The 15,765-nt window shown below is 39.2% G+C and overlaps 1 protein-coding gene across 3 annotated transcripts in view; it reads left to right on the top strand.

Annotated features, from left to right (window-relative positions):
* Positions 1 to 15,765, top strand: part of LOC126094844 (rab GTPase-binding effector protein 1) — a 176,364-nt gene that overhangs the window by 74,506 nt on the left and 86,093 nt on the right. The gene's annotated exons all lie outside the window — the stretch shown is intronic.

Below are 15,765 nucleotides of genomic sequence, written 5' to 3'. Positions count from 1 at the left end.
AACAGTTCACTTTTTATGTAAATAAGTGATTACTTGTTGGTTTAAGAATCATGAAAGAAGGTTGTATATGTGGAAGAGGCCTGGAGACACTGGAAGATTTCAGATAGATTATGTAATGGTAAGACAGATTTAGGAATCAATTTTTAAATTGTAAGACGTTTCCAGTGGCAGATTTGGGCTCTGACCACAATCTGTTGGTTATGAACGGTAGATTGAAACTGAAGAAACTGGAAGGAAAAAAAAAAAAAAAAGGCGGGAATTTAAGGTGGGACCTGGATAAACTGAAAGAACCAAAGGTTGTAGAGAGTTTCACAGAGCACATGAACAATTGACAAGAATGGGGGAACAGTAGAAGAAGAATGGGTAGCTTTGAGAGATGAAATAGTGAAGCCAGCAGGAGATCAAGTAGGTAAAAAGTTGAGGGCTAGTAGAAATCCTTGGGTAACAGAAGAGATAGTGAATTTAATTGATCAAAGGAGAAAATACAAAAATGCAGTAAATGAAGCAGGCAAAAAGGAATACAAACGTCTCAAAAGTGAGATCGACAGGAAGTGCAAAGTGGCTAAGCAGGGATGGCTAGAGGGCAAATGTAAGGATGTAGAGGCATATATCACTAGGGGGTAAGATAGATACTGCCTACAGGAAAATTAAATAGACCTTTGGAGAAAAGAGATCCACATGTATGAATGTCAAGAGCTCAGATGGAAAACCAGTTCTAAGCAAAGAAGGGAAGGCATAAAGATGGGAGGAGTATATAGAGGGTCTACACAAGGGTGATGTACTTGAGGGCAATATTATGGAGATGGAAGAGGATGTAGATGAAGATGAAATGGGAGATATCATACTGCGTGAAGAGTTTGACAGAGCACTGAAAGACGTAAGTCAAAACGAGGTCCCGGGAGTAGACAACATTCCGCTAGAACTACTGATAGCCTTGGGAGAGCCAGCCATGACAAAACTGTACCACCTGGTGAGCAAGATGTATGAGACAGGTGAAATACCTTCAGACTTCAAGAAGAATATAATAAGTCAAATTCCAAGGAAAGCAGGTGCTGAGGGGTGTGAAAATTACCGAACAATCAGCTTAATAAGTCACAACTGCAAAATACTAACATGAATTCTTTACAGATGAATGGAAAAACTGGTAGAAGTCAACCTCAGGGAAGATCAGTTTAGATTCTGTAGAAATGTTGGAAGACGTGAGGAAATACTGACCCTACGACTTATTGTAGAAGATAGATTAAGGAAAGGCAAACCTACATTTCTAACATTTGTAGACTTAGAGAAAGCTTTTGACAATGTTGACTGGAATACTTTCTTTTAAATTCTGAAGGTGGCCGGAGTCAAATACAAGTAATGAAAGGCTATTTACAATTTGTGCAGAAACCAGATCGAAGTTATGAGTCGAGGGGCATGAAAGGGAAGCAGTGGTTGGGAAGGGAGTGAGATAGGGTTGTAGCCTATCCCCGATGTTATTCAATCTTTATATTGAGCAAGCAGTACAGGAAACAAAAGAAAAATTTAGAGTAGGAATTAAAATCCATGGAAAAGAAATAAAAACTTTTAGGTTTGCCGATGACATTGTAATTCTGTCAGGGACACCAAAGGACCTGGAAGAGCAGTTGAACGGAATGGACAGTGTCTTGAAAGGAGGATATGAACTGAATATCAACAAAAGCAAAATGAGGATAATGGAATGTAGTCAGATTAAATCAGATGTTGCTAACTAAAGAAATTAGGTTAGGAAATGAGACAAAGTAGTAGATGAATTTTGCTATTTGGGGAGCAAAATAACTGATGATGGTCCAAGTAGAGAGGATATAAAAGATATAAAATATAGACTGGCCATGACCAGGAAAGCGTTTCTGAAGAAGAGAAGTTTGTTAACACTGAGTATAGATTTAAGTATCAGGAAGTCTTTTCTGAAAGTATTTGCATGGAGTGTAGCCGTGTATGGAAGTGAAACATGGTTAATAAATAATTTGGACAAGAAGAGAGTAGAAGCTTTCGAAATGTGGTGCTACAGAAGAATGCTGAAGATTAGATGGGTAGATTGTGTAACCAATGAGGAGGTACTGAATAGAACTGGGGAGAAGGGGAATTTGTGACACAATTTGACTAGAAGAAGGGATCGGTTGGTAGGACATGTTCTGAGGCATCAAAGGATCATCAGTTCAGTATTGGAGGGCAGCATGGAGGATAAAAATCATAGAGGGAAACAGAGTTGAATACACTAAGCAGATTCAGAAGGATGTAGGTTGCAGTAGGTACTTGGAGATGAGTAGCATGGAGAACTGCACTGAAGACCACCACCACCACAACAAAAACAACAACAACAACAAGTGATTACTTACTGTTCTTGATGTTTTCAGTTGCTATCAGTGTTTCCTCTCATCTGGTCACATGGAGGTCGCACTATTGCCCTGTTTACGGAACATAAGCATGTTTTTATGTTTCAAACCTTTTTTGTTCCCACTCTTTGAGCATGTTTTTGTGTTTCAAACTTTTTTCTTCCCACTTTTGATTTAGTTTGCCCTTGTTGTGATTCATTATCATTCTTCTGTCACTAACAGACACATAACACTGATATATATATCATCCTGTGTAGTTTGTTTACGTACAAGTACATATACATGTATATGTCGGCATCCTAATGTAGTATATGCTGGGGAAAAAACCCCATGCATGAATTCTCTCTCTCTCTCTCTCTCTCTCTCTCTCTCTCTCTCTCACACACACACACACACACACACACACACACACACGTGCATGCGTGCGAGCACATATAAGCATAATAGAAATGAGTAGATGTTAGTTTTCAGCATGTACTTCATTTGGTTGGCAACATATATGTGTACATAAACAAACCAAACAGTATGAGATACATGTCTATATTAGTGACAGGAGACTGATTATGCATCCCAACAACATGGGCAAACAAACTGAAAAGTGGGAAGAAAAATGTTCAGAACTCAAAAACAAGCTTATGTTTCATAAATAGAGCGATAGTGCAACCTCCATGTGACCAGACAAGAGGAAGCACTGATACCAATTAAAAACATAAAGGACTGTAAGTAATCACATATTTACATAAAAAGCGAGAAGCGAACTGTTATATAGTCTGTGAAGAATACATATCAAACCAAAAGTGTATCATAACTCTATCATTAAAGGTCCCACTGAGGATGCCTTAAAGTGAAAAAGGCGAGACGCGTCTGGGAGAATAAAATATAATAATGAGTTTACTTATGTCTTGACCACACACTTATTTTGCATCAACCTTACACATTTAAACTTTCCGTCATTTTCCAAGGCTACAAAAAAATGACATAAAAGTGGTATCAGGCGATATGAAAATATGATTCATTTCACCATTGATAAGAGGCATGTTATGATGACCCAAACTGATACCAAGTGATAATTTTGGGAGCCAAGTGGACTAGACCACCAGGCGGCACTGGGTGCATGGTGCACGGTGCACGCTGCAATGTGTTTTTTTTTACAATCACAATTTTCATCATTACTACGTATAAAATAACTTCATTAGTGAGTATGGGAGTTATTTACAATGTTTTGCAAAAGATCTTACTTTACAAAACAATGTGTTAGTTTTTTCTAATCCACTGGAAAAGCAGACTGATTGGCACTGGAGCCAGCTGTCAGTTAACAAACAAATCTTTTGTTTTATTTACAACTTACAGCACGCAAGTGGCTACTATCAGTAAAAGATTATAAATATTTAATAAAAGTTAAAATTTTATAAATTACTAGAGGGTTGTAAGGAAACTGATTAAAGTTGGCACACTTAAGATACCGTACATAAGACATTCTGTAGTTGTATGACTATAAAGTTGTTTTCTGTAAATAACAAACATTGTAGATCACCATGTCACAATTAAGGGAAGGGGAGGGGTCAAGGGGCACACAACATATTAAAAAAATCCTGTAAAACAGTTTGAAATATTGTGACTCAAATGTTTATAAAACGACAGCTGCAATTAAATAATGCAAAAGCATTGCTATACTCAGTATAGGACAAAATTGGTGATAGAAATTTTGTGAGTAGGTCCTGCTGCAATGAAAATTGAAAATCGCCTTTAATTTAATGATTGCCACCCCAGTTCATGTATTATATCCATGGCATGCTCTTCCCTATTTTGCTGCCCTTCTTTGAACTTTTTCTGTGTCCTCCGTCAATCCTATTTGATGTGGAACCTTCAAATCACAGCAGTTCTCCGATTTGTTATTCATAATTGTTCCAGTTTGTCATTCGTAACTGTAATCCCTAATTATATAGCTGAATTTACAGCCTTTAGATTTACTAGTTTTCTCCCCTAACTGAAAATTAGCAAATTCCTTTTAGTACTCATTTGGATGACTTCACACTGTTCATTATTAGAGTAAATTGACACTTTTTGTCCCATACAGATATCTTGTCTGAATAATTTGCAATTTGTTTTGATCATCTGATGACTTTACATGACAGTGTCATCTGCAGACAATCTAACGAGGGCTGCTCAGATTCTCTCTTAAATTTTTTATGTAGATCACGAACAGTAGAAGTTCTGTAACACATCCTTGGGGAATACCAGATATTACTTCTGTTTTACTCGATGATTTTTTGTCAGTTCTGGCAAACTATGACCTTTCTGGAATGAAAGTCACAAATACAGATGCACATCTGGGGTGATATTCCATAGCCACACAGTTTGATTAGAATTTGCTTGTGAGGAATGATGTCCCCTGTTGATAACACTCATTACGCCATGCCAAAAGCTAGTTGTGTTTCACAAGAACAATATTTTCTGAATCCGTGTTGGCTATTTGACAGTAAATAATTTTCTTTGAGGTGATACATAATTTTTCGAACACATTACATGTTCCAAAACCCTACTGCAAATTGATGTTAGCAGTGTTGTTTTTGTGGTCTTCAGTCCTGAGACTGATTTGATGCAGCTCTCCATGCTACTCTATCCTGTACAAGCTTCTTCATCTCCCAGTACCTACCGCAACCTACATCTTTCTTAATCTGCTTAGTGTATTCATCTCTTGGTCTCCCTCTACGATTTTTACCCTCCACGCTGCACTCCAATACTAAACTGGTGATCCCTCGATGTCTCAGAACATGACCTACCAACTGAGCCCTTCTTCTAGTCAAGTTGTACCACAAACTTCTCTTCTCCCCAATCCTATTCAATACTTCCTCATTAGTTATGTGATCTACCCATCTAATCTTCAGCATTCTTCTGTAGCACCACATTTCAAAAGCTTCTATTCTCTTCTTGTCCAGACTATTTATCGTCCATGTTTCACTTCCATACATGGCTACACTCCATACAAATACTTTCAGAAATGACTTCCTGACACTTAAATCTATACTCGATGTTAACAAATTTCTCTTCTTCAGAAACGCTTTTCTTGCCATTGCCAGTCTACATTTTATATCCTCTCTACTTCGACCATCTCAGTTAGTTTGCTCCCCAAATAGCAAAAACCTTTACTACTTTAAGTGTCTCATTTCCTAATCTAATCCCCTCAGCGTCACTCGAGTTAATTCGACTACATTCCATTATCCTCGTTTTGCCTTTGTTGATGCTCATCCTATATCCCCCCTTCAAGACACTATCCATTCCGTTCAACTGCTCTTCCAAGTCCTTTGCTGTCTCTGACAGAATTACAATATCATCGGCGAACCTCAAAGTTTTTATTTCTTCTCCATGGATTTTAATACCTACTCCAAATTTTTCTTTTGTTTCCTTCACTGTTTGCTCAATATACAGATTGAATAACATTGGGGATAGGCTACAGCCCTGTCTCACTCCCTTCCCAACCACTGCTTCCCTTTCGTGCCCCTCGATTCTTATAACTGCCATCTGGTTTCTGTATAAATTGTAAATATCCTTTTGCTCCCTGTATTTTACCCCTGCCACCTTCGGAATGTGAAAGAGAGTATTCCAGTCAACATTGTCAAAAGTTTCTCTAAGTCTACAAATGCTAGAAACGTAGTTTTGCCCTTCCTTAATCTAGCTTCTAAGATGAGTCGTAAGGTCAGTATTGCCTCACGTGTTCCAACATATCTACGGAATCCAAACTGATCATCCCTGAGGTCGGCGTCTACTAGTTTTTCCATTCTTCTGTAAAGAATTCGCGTTAGTATTTTGCAGCTGACTTATTAAACTGATAGTTCGGTAATTTCCACATCTGTCAACACCTGCTTTCTTTGGGATTGGAATTATTATATTCTTCTTGAAGTCTGAGGGTATTTTGCTTGTTTCATACATCTTGCTCACCAGATGGTAGAGTTTTGTCATGGCTGGCTCTCCAAAGGCTGTCAGTAGTTCCAATGGAATGTTGTCTACTCCGGGGGCCTTGTTTCGACTCATGTCTTTCAGTGCTCTGTCAAACTCTTCACGCAGTATCTTATCTCCCATTTCATATTCATCTACATCCTCTTCCATTTCCATAATATTGTCCTCAAATACATCACCCTTGTATAGACCTTCTATATACTCCTTCCACCTTTCTGCTTTCCCTTCTTTGCTTAGAACTGGGTTTCCACCTAAGCTCTTGATGTTCATACAAGTGTTTCTCTTATCTCCAAAGGTCTCTTTAATTTTCCTGTAGGCAGTACCTATATTACCCCTAGTGAGATAAGCCTCTACATCCTTACAATTGTCCTCTAGCCATCCCTGCTTAGCCATTTTGCACTTCCTGTCGATCTCATTTTTGAGACGTTTGTATTCCTTTTTGCCTGCTTCATTTACTGCATTTTTATATTTTCTCCTTTCATCAATTAAATTCAATATATCTTCTCTTACCCAAGGATTTCTACTAGCCCTCGTCTTTTTACCTACTTGATCCTCTGCTGCCTTCACTACTTCATCCCTCAAAGCTACCCATTGTACTGTATTTCTTTCCCCCATTCCTGTCAATTGTTCCCTTATGCTCTCCCTGAAACTCTGTATAACCTCTGGTTCTTTCAGTTTATCCAGGTCCCATCTCCTTAAATTCCTACTTTTTTGCAGTTTCTTCAGTTTTAATCTAAGTTCACAACCAATAGATCCACATCTGCCCCTGGAAATGTCTTACAATTTAAAACCTGGTTCCTAAATCTCTGTCTTACCATTAGATAATCTCTTTCAGTTCTTAGACCCAATCCATATTCACCTACTATGTTTCCTTCTCTCCCTTTTCCTACTACCGAATTCCAGTCACCCATGACTATTAAATTTTCATCACCCTTCACTATCTGAATAATTTCTTTTATTTCATCATACATTTCTTCAATTTCTTCGTCATCTGCAGTTGGCATATAAACTTGTACTACTGTAGTAGGCGTGGGCTTCGTATCTATCTTGGCCACAATAATGCATTCACTATGCTGTTTGTAGTAGCTTACCCGCATTCCTATTTTCCTATTTATTATTAAACCTACTCCTGCATTACCCCTATTTGATTTTGTGTTTATAACCCTGTAGTCACCTGACCAGAAGTCTTGTTCCTCCTGCCACCAAACTTCACTAATTCCCACTATATCTAACTTTAACCTATCCATTTCCCTTTTTAAATGTTCTATCCTACCTGCCCGATTAAGGGATCTTGACATTCCACGCTCCGATCCATAGAACGCCAGTTTTCTTTCTCCTGATAACGACATCCTCTTGAGTAGTCCCCGCCCAGAGATCCGAATGGGGACTATTTTACCTCCGGAATATTTTACCCAAGAGGACACCATCATCATTTAACCATACAGTAAAGCTGCATGCCCTTGGGAAAAATTACGGCTGTAGGTTCCCCTTGCTTTCAGCCGTTCGCAGTACCAGCACAGCAAGGCCGTTTTGGTTAGTGTTACAAGGCCAAATCAGTCAATCACCAGACTGTTGCCCTTGCAACTACTGAAAAGGCTGCTGCCCCTCTTCAGGAACGACTCGTTTGTCTGGCCTCTCAACAGATACTCCTCCGTTGTGGTTGCACCTACAGTATGGCTATCTGTATCGCTGAGGCATGCAAGCCTCGCCATCAATGGCAAGGTCCATGGTTCATGGAGGGGGGGGGGGGGGGGAGGAATGTTAGCAGTAAGGGCCTGTAAATTACTCCTATTTCCTTTCTTTGGTATTGATATGACTTCTGAGAATTCCAGTCTTTAAGTAAGGATCTTTGACCAGCGAGTGGTAGTATATGATTGCTAAGTATGGGGCTGTTGTATCAGCATACTCTGAAAGGAACCTGATTAGTTTATGGTTTGGATCGGTGGCCTTGCCTTTACTAAGAGATTTAAGCAGCTTCGCTACACTGAGGATATCTAAGTTACTCCTATTGGCAGTTATTCTTGATTTGAATCCTGGAATATTTACTCCATCTTCTTTGGTGAAGGATTTATGGATTAGTATCACACTGGAGCCAGTAACAGTATCAGAAAAAAGAAAACAAGGCTATGATCTGGTAGTTTGTTGCCTACCTACATATATATGTGTTTGTACAAACATGTGACTGCATGCTTTTTTTAGACTGTGGTGCATATGTATCCATTTTAACAGATGTTGCCACAGTACTTTTTAATTGAGTAGATTAAATTTATAATGATTAAGATACTCTTTGCGACGGGTCTGTTCCTTCTTTGAAGTTAATATGTTCTGTGGCCCAACTTTGTTCTGTTTGTGAAGCATGCTCTTTATTTATGTTAAGTTTCTCACTTGATTTGTGTTACTGCTTTAAAGAATTCACACATACAGAAAAGTATATCTTTCATACCAGCCAAGAATGGGTTCTAGCCTTAACTGTACTGTTGCATCTTACATTTCTCCTTTTACTAGATCTTTAAGGCTGTTAAATTAGTGCTTTTATAGAATTTAAAAAATCTATTTAAAACTGTACTCTCGCCACTTTGAAAATGTTTTCTTGTTACATTTCTTTTGGGCTTTTTATCTGCATGATGTAATAATTTTTCTTTGAAGTCTTAAAATTGTGAACAGCACACACTATTCCTTGAAATAAGAGTTTTAGAGCTATTCATGTGTCTGAATGTGACAATTAGTGTTATTAATTGTATGTAATTAGGTAAACTTTTTTGTGTCTTTCAGTGTTTAATTTTCTGTTGAAGTGTGTGTGTGTGTGTGTGTGTGTGTGTGTGTGTGTGTGTGTGTGTGTGTGTGTGTGTGTGTGTCAGAAACAGGTATCTACACCTACATACATACTCCACAAGCCATCCTTTCCAGTTCCACTTACAAATGGTGGTGGTCGGGTGGGTGTGGGGGTGGGGGGGTTTGGGGGGGAGACAAATTGAGCAAGGAGAAAAATGACTGTCGATAAGCCTCCCTACTAGCTCTAATTTTTCTCATCTTTATGGTCCTTATGTGAAATGTATGTTGCCAGCAATAAAATCTTTCTGCACTTGACCTCAAATGCTGTTTCTCTAAATTTCCTAAATAATACCTCGTAAAAAGAATGTCGTTTTCGCTACAGGGATTCCCATTAGAGTTTGTGAAGCATATTTGTAATACTTAGGTGCTGACTGAACTTACCTACTTAATATTTTGATAGTGTATCTTGTTGTAATCTTCGGGTTTTTCCTCATTTATACTCTTGTTACCATCAATCTCTTCCCTTGCTGCCAATCTGCCGGATAGGGTGTTGATGGTGGGTTGTTTTGATCTCAGTTGGCTGAGTGCTGGTTCCCACGTTTCACTGAGACTTAACCACTGTCCGTATTTATTGAGTTGTTGGTCACTGGTATCAAGACAGCCTCCATTAAGACATAATTTGTAGTGATAGGGTTTGTCTTGGCACTTCAGTTTGTTCATTGGAAGATTTTTATGGATTTGTTAAATTTGGTATGTTTTCTGTGCTCAACACACTTTTCTTCAATTGTCTGTATAGTTTGCTCAATGTATGTATTATCATATTTACACAGAATGTGATGGCCAGTTGATTTACAGAGCCCCGAGTCTCCTATCTCAATACCTAATAGTACTCTCATTTTCAGAGATGTGTTGGTAACACATCTTATGTCATGCCAAGTCAGCATTCAGCTGATTTTATTCAATACTTTGCCATCATATGGCAGGTATGCCATTGTTTTATTCTCCTTGTGTTGTGTTTGCTGGCCTATACCTTCTGTTTTAAGGCATGCAAACTTGTTTCTTACTTGATGTGAATCTTACTTTATTCTTTCTTGAATACACCCTTTTGAGGAGGTAGATTTTTATTTCTAGGCTTTCTTCATATGAGATCAGTGTACATAAGATACCATCACACTATGAGGTATGATGGTAGCTGGGAACTTGCATTTGACCAGGATGACCAAAAATCTGAGTGCACAATTCTCTTCTAGTGGTGCGCTTGATGCTGGGGTGGAGAGTCTTAAAATGGTGGAGAAGTCTTGAACCTTTTCACACCAATGTAGACACACAAGAAATGTCATCAACATCTAACAAAGCATGTAGGGTTCAGTGCAGCTTTTTCCAGAGCTTTGTCTTCTAAATCTTCTATGACTAAGTTCGACAGTAATGGTGAAAGAATGCACCCAACAAAGGCACAATTTGTTAGTTAACAACAGCTGCCATTGAAAAGAGATAATATAGATGTTAGGACAAATTCAAAGAATTTAGTCACAGTGTGCTGAACTCTCCCTGATCACATTGAGGGAGTCATAAAGTGACATCCTGGCAGAGAGGGAGACTACATCAAAGCTCACCACAAGGTCGCGGTTACAAGGGCATAATTCTTGCATCTGTTGAGTGAAATGTACCGAGTTTATGATGTCTACATCTACAGCTACACGATTACTCTGCTACTCACAATAAAGTGCCTGGCAGAAGGTTACTACTTCTACTGTCAGAGTACAGTTGCAAAATGTGGCAATCCAGCAGACAATAATTAAAAGGAAACCCTCCCAACAGGGTAAAAAGGAAGACCATCAAGTGCTAGCAAAGTATCAAATAAAATTGCCAGAATCCTTGCTCAACTTAACATTAAATGTATTTTTTATTCTATGAAAATGTGGTAAGGCACATATCGGACAGACAGTAGACAGTTGAATCAAGGATTGCCAGGAGCACTGGAGAGCCACTGAATTCAACCATACCAAACATTCCACCAGTACATACCACTGGATAGCTGCAGGAGACTCCATGAAATATCAACAAACTGAAGTTCTAAGACAAACTTTGTCATTAGGGGTTGTGTCTTAAAGGGTGGTATTGAGGTAATAGTGTGCAGCTGCCTGATCAATGGGTGTAGTAGGTTCACTCTCAGTAAGTGCGGGACACAGCACTCAGCTGACTGAAGTCACAATGGTGACTGAAAGTGACATCTGTGCCAGATAGTGCTGGCAGAAACACCGAGGGACCAGAGTTCATGCGCAGCATCCAGCGGTCGTGACCCCCCTCCTACTCAGTACCTGAAGGTGACAGCAAGGTGTGGTGCCATAATATTGTGTTTCTACATCTACATCTTCATGGTTACTCTGCAATTCACACTTAAGTGCCTGGCAGAGGGTTTATCGAACCATTTTCGTACTACTTCTCTACCATTCCACTCTCAAATGGCGCGTGGGAAAAGAAACACCTAAATATTTCCATTCGCACTCTGATTTCTCTTATTGTATTATGATGACCATTTCTCCCTACGTAGGTGGGTGTCAACAAAATATTTTCGCATTCGGAAGAGAAAGTTGGTGACTGAAATTTCGTAAATAGATCTTGCCGCAAAGAAAACTGCCTTTTCTTCAGTGACTGCCACCCCAACTCGAATATCATATCAGTGACACTCTCACCCCCCATTGCGCGATAACATGAAACGGGCTACCCTTCTTTGCACTTTTTTGATGTCCTCTGTCAATCCAACCTGGGAAAGATCCCACACCATGCAGCAATATTCCAGCAGAGGACGGACAAATGTAATGTAGGCTGTCTCTTTAGTGGGTTTGTCGCATCATCTAAGTTTTCTGCCAACAGAGCACAGTCTTTGTTTCGCCTTCACCACAATATTATCTATGTGGTCTTTCCAATTTAAGTTGCTCATAATTGTAATTCTTAGGTATTTAGTCAAATTGACAGCCCTTAGATTTGTGCGATTTATTGTATACCCAAAATTTACCGGATTTCTTTTAGTACACATGTGGATGACCTTGCACTTTTTTTTGTTTAGTGCAAATTGCCACTTTTCGCACCATACAGAAATTCTCTGTAGATCATTTTGTAATTGGAATTGATCGTCTGATGATTTTACTAGATGGTAAATTACAACATCATCTGCAAACAATCTAAGGGGGCTGCTCAGATTATCACCTAGATCATTTATGTAAATCATGAACAGCAGAGGGCCTATGACACTACCTTGGGGAACGCCAGATATCACCTCTGTTCTACTCGATGATTTACTGTCTATCATTATGAACTGTGATCTCGCTGAGAGCAAATCGTGACTCCAGTCACACAGCTGAGACAATACTCCATATGCACACAATTTGATTAATAGTCGCTTGTGAGGAATTGTATCAAAAGCCATCTGGAAGTCTAGGAATATGGAATCGATCGGAGAACCCTTGTCAACAGCACTCATTACTTCATGGGAATAAAGAGCTAGCTGTGTTGCGCAAGGACAATATTTTCTGAATCCATGTTGGTTATGTTCATCAAGTACTGCACCTCACTGGACTATCAAGAGCAATACAAACAATTACTTGCATTGTTAATCCATAGCCAACAAGGCCAGAATTAAAGATGGCAACTCAGTGTACATAAAATTAACACGTCACACAAATATTAACAATGTAATCTCTGTAACATATAAGAAAACGTGCTTTGAAAGTTCCTCTGTGGCATATATGTAAGTGTAAGGTGTCAGAAATATATTCTATAACTTTTAGTAAAGTTGTCTTCCCAAATACAACACCAGGTCTCAATCTATGATCTGACCTGCTCTCCATTTTGGCCAATAGAACATGTGACAAAAGTTTTAAATTTTTGTGTGATGCCTAGCAATACATACTTGCTGTTTGGTTCATTCAATTGCTCCATTCATAAACAGTCAGTTTTTCTCATATTATAATCCAAGCCATTGCATTGTACTTGTTTTTTTTTAAAGAGAGATTTTACCAAAAAATGTGCATAACAGATGAATAGTAGTAATAAGAATGATAAGTACTTATTTTTATTAGTTGTGACTCAAATTACAGCCAGAGAAAAACAAACACACACACACACACACACACACACACGCACACACACACACACACACACACACACACACACAGTGGACCTACCCTGTGGTGTGTGGTGGCTGAACAGTGCTGGGACTGGAGTTTGCCATGTGGACTAGTGTGAGGCCTTATGGTGGACGGGGTGGGCAGGAGGAGGAAAAGGTGGGGGAGGGCTTGATAAGGGGTAGCTACTGGCCTGGAGGGAGACAGCAAATGTTGGGTGTAGGAATGCAAAAGGGTAAGAGCTATGGACACTTCAAATGGCACCCTCCTATGCCAGTCCGTTTATAGGTCATCTAGAGGAAACCTTCATAGCCTCCCAAAATTCCAACCTCGCGTCTGTTTCAGGTTCACTGATGATGTAGTCATGATCTGGACTCAGGACCAGACATCCTATCCTCATTCCTCCAAAACCACAATACCTTCTCTCTTACCTGCTTCACCTGGTACCCCTCAGCCCAGTGTCCCACCTTCCTGGTTTTACCCTCCACCGCTATGATGGCTTATCCATATTACTAGCCATTTCAGGCCCATTAACAACTCAGTTCCCACATTTTGGCAGCTCTTGCCCCTTCCACACCTAAATATTGTTCCCATTTAGCCTGGCCACCTGAGGACAGTATATTATTTGCTGTGACAGGAATTCCCTTGCCCAGTATTCTGAAAGTCTTCAAAAGACCTTCACAGGCATGCACTGTCCCGCAAACCTAGTCTGGAAACTGACTTCTTGTGCCATGTCCTCATACACACCTAATCCTTCTGTCACCGCAAGCACCAACTGTGAAGGTGCATCCACCTCATCACTCAGTATCATACTGGACTAAAGCACCTGAACTACCTCCTTTGCCATGATTTCGACTATCTATTATCAGGCAAAGAAATGAAGGACTCAGCATCTCAACTATATGGTGAGTGGCAACTTTCCTTCTCATAATATTGTGGTATTAGCTTGGTTAACCAGTTGATCAGGGAAAATATTGAGTTCATGGTCAACCGGTTCCTTACATAGGTTTGACTCTTGATAGCTTCATTTCCACCTTCAGTATATGTTGAGGTGCTATGACTGTACAGTTGATCATCACTCCCTGTTCAAAGCCACTATACAGCTAGTGTTCGTAAGCCTACATCACCTAGCATACATATTTTTTTACTTCAGTGTAAAATAACATATGGAGGTATTATATTTTAAAGCAGCTGCAAAAATGGGCTTATGCTTGTTTTTATTCCAATTGTTTCTGTGGTCTTATCTTTCCATCCCATTTTATTTGGATATTGGTAGGGCAACATTCTGTCGGGTTGTTTTAAGCAAGAGTATGATGTCCCCAATGACAGAGTTTTGAATGTTTTTTTTTAACTGTCAAGAAATTTAACATTTGTGACGATTCTATTCAGTTTTCTTCACATATTGCTAATTTTGCAGTCTTCTGCTCTTGTTTCAAATTCTTGAAGATCAGTCATCTGCTACAGCTGATGATTGACAGGGTGGGGCAGACATAAAAAAATTTTTAGTGTGTTTTGATTGTGTTGATTTTACCCCCACTCACAATGTATTTTTTAACTTTCAAAAATTGTGGTTGAGAGACACTGTTGTTCCTTTTAAAAGTGTGGATAGGTTTCTGGACTTTATCATTAATGAAAAAAAAAGCACAAGACTGAAGCACTCGTGGCATTTTATATTGTTAGATGCCTCAGCTATAGGTCTTCGGACTTTGGTTCACCACAGCTGCTCCAATTTCATGGATTTCCAGTTTAAGGTTCAGCCACCTCTCCCTTCAGCTCAGAGAATCATCACTTACCATCAATCAGTGACTGCTTATTTGGATTGGGTATGCCGTCACAGGAACACCATACTGTTGCTCATCCTCCAGTGGAATGAAATTTCATAAGTAAATCATTTATGACAAGGCTATTTGGGATTTTCACAAGGCAGGCTTAGTAATGTATTAGTTGATTCAGAACCCAGACCAGTATTTTATTTGGTTATGAAAGACTGTAATGATTTACTAAGGGGTAGCAAATAAGAAATTCGGTCACTGTTCTCATATTAGAATACAGCTCAGCTGTAGAACATGATGGTGACATTCAGTTGAAACAAAAAACGAAAATTAATCCAGAATAAACCTTCTAACAAATGAAGTAAATCATACTAAACTGACTGTAACTGTTATCTCGAGAATAATTTAGTGGTAGGACCAGTTGTGGAGATAGTACCAACAGGTGTTACTAGACCACAGAATGAGTGGAAGTTCAAGGATGGGACTGAATTGTAAATGTGATCATTTATTTAGATCTTTGTTGTTGTTGTTGTTGTTGTTGTTACATATAACCACCACACTAGAAGACACTGCAGTCTAATTTTCACAGTTACTCAAGCTCAGCAATATGGAAGGGTTGGAAGGGGAACAATGACACCAGCTTGGCTAAGATGATTGAGGGGAGCTGTGAGCATGCAGCAAATTTCGTCGTGTTGCCAATCATGGGAATGTATACCATGTACTTTGGCTTTTTATGAATAGAACCAACTTTATCATGCAGTTTGCCTGAATCCATTTGTACTCTGAATT

The sequence above is a fragment of the Schistocerca cancellata genome, chromosome 1, assembly GCF_023864275.1.
Source record: "Schistocerca cancellata isolate TAMUIC-IGC-003103 chromosome 1, iqSchCanc2.1, whole genome shotgun sequence".
NCBI classification, from domain to species: domain Eukaryota; kingdom Metazoa; phylum Arthropoda; class Insecta; order Orthoptera; family Acrididae; genus Schistocerca; species Schistocerca cancellata.
The sequence above is the reverse complement of the archived record's forward strand: the minus strand, read 5'-3'. Positions and strand labels throughout refer to the sequence as shown.